Genomic DNA, 7,089 nt, shown 5'->3' with positions numbered 1-7,089 from the left:
GTCATCGCCCACACCACAATCCATACTTAATATTATAAATGGGAAAGTGTGTGTGTCTGTTTGTTTGTCCGTCTTTCACGGCAAAACGGAGCGACGTATTGACGTGATTTTTTAAGTGGTTATAGTTGAAGGGATGAAGAGTGACATAGGCTACTTTTTGTCTCTTTCTGACTTCCCCTTAGAATGGGTAGAAGTTTGTATGGAGCAATCCGCAATTGCTAGTTAACCCATATTCCACATACTCCATGTTTTAAATCGACACGAGTTACACGTTACGTGTATCGTACGACGTTTTTCAGTACAGATGGCCCTCCGAAGTTTCGACCTGACATATAATGAACCACTTCTCGCACTAGTGCGTAAAAAATGCACCATCTGTACTGAAATAGTGCAAATCGACACGAGTTACGAATTTCCTTTTCGCACGTGTATCGTACGATGTTTTTCAGTACAGATGAGCCTCCGAAGTTTCGACCTGGCATATAATGAACCGCTTCTCGCACTAGTGCGTAAAAAAAGCACCATCTGTACTGACAAGGTTTAATAAGTTTTGGTTGTAGGTTCAGTTGATCGTATTAAGGCTTGATAGAATCACCTACCTACCAATAATAGTGCATTGTGATCTATAATTGTTTGTATTGGTTTAGAGATGACCTAATTGTGATCTAGTTTCACGGTTGTTGATTTCTACCAATCAGCGAGAAAACCGCAAATCAAACCGGATATCCCAATCAGCGTAGTCATGTGCGTCTATCTGGGGAGCGTAGACAAGTTGCCAGTCTACCAGCATATTGTCATCTTTCTGTCTTTATCGGCCAACAGACGTGTCAATCGCCATCTGGCCAACAGACGTGTCAATCGTTGGCTCTACGTAGTCTGGCTCTGTCGCTTCACTAAAAAGAGCGATAGGGAGAGCTACGAAACGCTCATGAATAGTTAGCGAGTGTGACGTTGGCTAGGTAACCAGTTGCGTTTCGTTTGCTGCGGGACATGAACAACTGTGTCTTTGGCTAAGCTGGCTGGTGTCACAGATTTCATAACACATTTTTAGGATTAAAATTTAATATAAAATAAAATAAATAAATAAATATTGGTGGACACCTTACACAGATCAATCTAGTCCCAAACTAAGCAAAGCTTGTACTAAGGGTTACGTTAGTAACTTATTATTAATCTGTGCTATGGGTGCTAGATGACGATATACTTACTTATAATTACCTATAGATAAATACATACTTATATATACAGAAAATATCCATGACTCAGGAACAAATATTTGGGTGATGATTTACAAAGTAAATAAAAATACAATCTTACAAAGTAAATAAAAATGTATATGTAAACTAAATTGAATTTTCATTTGGGAACTGTCTCACATTTGTCGGAGTTTATATCCTGGCGTCCTTTCTTAAATTTTGGATATAAATTTCTGCTCCAGGGTGGTATGAACCACGACCCTGTCTATTGTCTCGTACTAGCCGCGGGCACCTTTGATAACGGCCTCTTTGACAGGTCGATATATCACAAGTGGCGTACCGGGATTTGAACCCGGGACCGCGGCTTAGCAGGCAGGGTCACTACGCGCTAGGCCAGTCCGGTCGTTAGCAGCAAAAGTATCATAATCTTAACGTCTTTTCTTGCAAATTGCTATTTATTACATACTAGCTGTTGCTCGCGGCTTCGCTCGCGTTAGAAAGAGACAAAAAGTAGCCTATGTCACTCTCCATTCCTTCAACTATTTCCACTAAAAAAAAATTACAATTCGTCGCTCCGTTTTGCCGTGAAGACGGACAAAGAAACAGACACACACACTTTCCCATTTATAATATTAGTATGGAAGTATGGATTACCTACTATATAAGTGCGGAATTAGGTAAGTAGGTAGTCATAGAATTACTTAAAGACGGGAATAATAATAGTGATGTATCTGTACTATGTATTTGTAGAAGATTAAGTAATCTGATTAGTGAACGCTTGACTGGTCATTGATCTAATATCAGTAAATTAGGTAAGGTAGGTACATATTTACACAAAACATATCCAGTATACAAATGAAGCTTATTAAATTTGTAATAATATTATACAGTTTGCTGATGGTATTATTTGGATGGAAATTTATATTAATATAGGTAGTCTAATCAGGGTGCGTAGCCGAATGGCACAAATGCTCACGAAACGCTCACGAAACGAAACGCTCGTAGATATCTATCTCTATCGCTCTTGCGTATCGGCTCGACCGAGCCAGACTACCTTTCGCGGCGTTTCGTTTTCGTTTGGCGTCAGAGAAATGCCATTCGGCTACGGCACCAGGGTTACGTAGCCGAATGGCACAAACGCTCACGAAACGAAACGAAAAAGAAACGCCGCGAAGGGTAGTCTAGCTCTGTTTATACTTCCGTGAGCTCTGTGGCGCCAATACGCAAGAACGACAGAGATAGATATCTACGAGCGTTTTGTTTCGTGAGCGTTTCGTGAGCGTTTGTGCAATTCGGCTACGCACCTAGGGCTGAATCGATGTTATTTTATTATCTTAATGTTTGTTCTTTACTTATGTTGGCTGTATATATTAAAAATAATGACATAGCGAAATTTAAGATTTCCACTAGCTTATTACATACATTTGTAAATATATGAAGTCAGGAAAACCTCGTTAGCTGTGCAACGGGACGTTAGAAGTATTTCGCGCGAATTGCTAACACAATTACATCAGGCGCTTGATTTCATTATGTGTTGGGTTCCCTTCAACAGAACTTACAAAACGCCTGTAGCTGTAACTCCATTGGATATCCAAAGGAACACAACAATCTAACAAAACAAAACTTGAATTGACCTTCGAAGGGCTTCAACGGTAAAAAAATACTATGGTTCAATGCAAACTGGAATGCGCGTCTTTGAATAGGGTATTTCGAAAAACAATGTCAAGATGCCTAGGAATTTTGATCGAGAGATGTATTCATGATGAGATAGGTAGGTAGGTAAAAAGTTTTCATTACCTTCCTGAACATTATTAGGCTATTGCAGCTTCGGTCAATCGATCTATACAGGGTAATTAAGGTGGCTTACGGACATCTAAAAAAAACAAAGAAAAACAAACTGTCCAAATTCGCTCAATTGGGACATTCCAGGCGCCAGGGTGTCCTTAAAATCGGATTAAATCGAAGTCGAATAAACGGCAAATTTCCCCGGGGCACAATTAGGAAACGTGTCCCGGCAAAACGAGCTCGTGGTCAGCCTACAGCGATAGTTTTAAGATAAAGTTGAATTGAAATCAGGCTTATTGCGTTCCAGTTACTCGAATTTGTTTCTTTTTTATTGGCTGCAAAAATGGAGTTATTAAGGAGGAAGTTAGTCCAGTAAAACATAAAAATATTTCTGACAACCTGTCCATTTTAAATTAGTTAAAGTAAGATAAGATGTGCCATGCGGTAAAACTAATTCCGGACTAAAATCACATACTTTTTAGAACCTATACCTATATAGTTGTAGGGAACAAATCAAATTATTTTTTTGATTTGTTTTTTTAAGTAGTAACACTACTATATATAAATTATAAACTGAAATAGATACCATACACTAAAGAAAAAGCGATCAAGCCCACTGGTGGCGAAGCCGGGAATCCTATACCTATAGTGTTCGTATTACCTGTAGCAATTATAAATAAATAAATAAATATATAAATATTATAGGACATTCTTACACAGATTGACTGAGGCCCACGGTAAGCTCAAGAAGGCTTGTGTTGTGGGTACTCAGACAACGATATATATAATATAAATTTTGATCTTCTCTGCTTATCTTATATTTACTTTACACATTCTTGAATTCACATTATTTTTATAACTAATTATATTATTTACATGTTCAAAGTATGTAGTTACCCATCTTTAAGTTTTCAAGTTCATATTGAAGGGTTTCTGAATGGCTGATTTCAAAGCTAGGTACCATACCATTGCAAGTCTCAGATTTTAATCAGAATCTCCACGCTGTTCTTCTCGGTAAACTTCTTAAAACTTGTTCAGATGACAGATATAATCGGAATAGCAGGAGCTTTATTTAACTTGATCAAATTGACGTTTTGTGTTGATTCGTCGCGGTTGATAAATAGGTACAGATGTAGTGCGTCCAGATTTGCCTTCGTATTGTTACGGAAACTTACGAACATGTCATGTTATTTCAGTCAGTCTCAGTACAAGATGTACTGACATTGACTGAACTAGCATGACAAATACGAACGTTTCCCTAAAAATACGAAGGAAACCCTTTTCGCACTACATCTTGTTGCGGAATGCAGCATCCTAGTGTCGGAGGTTTTGTTTATTTATTACTGTTGTGATTTTTATTTTACATTACTAGTATAATTCATATTCTGTAATTATAGTTGTAATTAGTTTAATTATTCTGTGTATTGGCTTAAGCTGTGATGCCGTGTAAATTATTTGAAATAAATATAAATATATAAATATTACACATCTGTACGTAAGTTGGCGAATAGTTACAACCATTTGTCAATATTAGACATTTGCAATCCACAGATAGGTGACAAGTGCGATAATACTGATAATCAAACCAAAGTATTATCAGCCGTATTAGCCGTGTATTAGTATAGGTAACAAAATAAAGTAGATTTAACTTTTTTTTTCTTAGCCTATTGGAGTGTCCCACTGCTGGGCAAAGGCCTGTCCCCTGGCTCTCCATAATTCCCGATTCTCCGTTACTTCCGGCCAGATTTAATTATGCTAGATTTTTTTTACTAATTAGTCTTAGTTGTTTTTTGCCGAGAACCGGGCGAAGTGGAGAAGACTGAGCAGGAAAACGGATCCTGGCGCTAGGCCGGGAAAACACTAGGTTGAAGAAGAAGAGTTTTGGTTGTTTTTAGGGTTCCGTAGTCAACTAGGAACCCTTATAGTTTCGCCATGTCTGTCTGTCCGTCCGTCCGTCCGTCCGTCCGTCCGCGGATAATCTCCGTAACCGTTAGCACTAGAAAGCTGAAATTTGGTACCAATATGTATATCAATCACGCCGACAAAGTGCAAAAATAAAAAATGGGAAAAAATGTTTTATTAGGGTACCCCCCATACATGTAAAGTGGGGGCTGATTTTTTTTTTCATTCGAACCCCAACGTGTGATATATTGTTGGATAGGTATTTAAAAATGAATAAGGGTTTACTAAGATCGTTTTTTGATAATATTAATATTTTCGGAAATAATCGCTCCTAAAGGAAAAAAAAGTGCGTCCCCCCCCCTCTAACTTTTGAACCATATGTTCAAAAAATATGAAAAAAATCACAAAAGTAGAACTTTATAAAGACTTTCTAGGAAAATTGTTTTGAACTTGATAGGTTCAGTAGTTTTTGAGAAAAATACGGAAAACTACGGAACCCTACACTGAGCGTGGCCCGACACGCTCTTGGCCGGTTTTTTTTTATAAATACGTTTTGGCTGTATAGTTGATCGAAAGAAGGCTTGATAGAATGAATATGCAATAATATTGATTTTGAAATGATGCGACTTTGACAATTAATGTAAGTCTAATAAAGCCCCAGATAAATCTAGTAGTTTGCTGTGGGACAAACAAAGCGCCGCGATCTGTGCAGAGAGTTCAGTAAAGCTTAGGAAACATCCTAATAAAATTAAGCAATTTATTACAACACATTGCTAAGATAAGTTATTGTCTTTAAAGCTCTGTACATGACAGTTTTATGAAGACAATTGTTACCAACATCAACACTCTCCAGGTAGGTAAGCGTAAATAAATTATTTCCTTGATTAAAGTGATATGTATGTCAATTGCATTCTGCTAGTAACATTTTGCTCATAATAATACCGGGTACCACCGGGTGGGCCCTGTAACAAAAGCAAAAAATTAAACTGTAGGTACGCTATATCCTTATATTAAAATAACTTGAATTTTGATTTTGAAAGTTTTTCCTAAGAGGTAGTACCGCGAATTCTGTTAAGTCTTAAGTCTAAAGTGTGACAGACATTGACGTTGACAACAACAGTAGTAATGGCGTACATTGAAGCTAATATTTATATTATATGAAAAATATGAAAAAATGAACAAAATAAAGACTAAATAATTTTTAAAAGTAAATTTTTTTGCTGTTGTTACAGGCCCCACCCTGGCCTTCTAAAGCACCTACGGAATATTTTCTGGAATAATACCTACTTAATGACCATAAATGTCATGTAAGCGCTTCTCTCGGAGCAGCTAAGCTGGCTTCTATTCTGTGGTACACCAGTGACGGCAGTGACTGCAAGTTTCACCGCATACTATAAAGATATGGCAGCGAGCGGCTTCTGAAGTCTGAAGAACTCAAATTAGAGCAGAGAGAGAAACGTTTGCTGTAAACAATGAAAACTTGCTCATACATTTAGAATACAGCGATACTTACATATAGACCAGTCTGGCTCAGTCGGTAGTGACCCTGCCTGCTGAGCCGCGGTCCTGGGTTCGAAACCCGGTAAGGATATTTATTTGTGAGATGAGCACAGATATTTGTTCCTGAGTCATGGATGTTTTCTATATATATAAGTATGTATTTATCTATTTAAGTATGTATAACGTCGCTTTAGCACCCACAGTACAATTGCTTTGCTTAGTTTGGGGCTAAGTTGATCTGTGTAAGGACACCTTACACAGATCGACTTAGCCCTATATTTATTTATTTATTTTTATAAATCGAGTTATTCATGAAAACGCGTGATTTGGTACATATTATACTATTAAAGGCTAAAATCTTACAGTAGCGGTCGGATTCTAAATGATTGTCTAATTCAGCATTCTAATCATGGTAAAGACTAAAGTTACCAAATACAGTATGTCAAAAAAAAAACCGGCCAAGTGCGAGTCGGACTCGCGCACCGAGGGTTCCGTACAAACCTTAAAAAATATATATTTTGTAATGTAACTAAAAATTTAAGGTTTTCGGAATTTTTCCTTTATGTGTGCTATAAAACGTTGCTTCATGCCAAATTTCAAGATTCTAGGTCGACTGGAAGTACCCTTTAGGTTTTGATTCCCTTGCGAGTACTTGCGAGTTTCAAAATATGCAGCTTAAATTGCTGTTTCTTTTGATTGCGTTGAC

This window comes from Leguminivora glycinivorella, chromosome 2 (genome assembly GCF_023078275.1).
Source record: "Leguminivora glycinivorella isolate SPB_JAAS2020 chromosome 2, LegGlyc_1.1, whole genome shotgun sequence".
Taxonomy (NCBI): Eukaryota; Metazoa; Arthropoda; class Insecta; order Lepidoptera; family Tortricidae; genus Leguminivora; species Leguminivora glycinivorella.
This window is presented reverse-complemented; position numbering follows the sequence as displayed.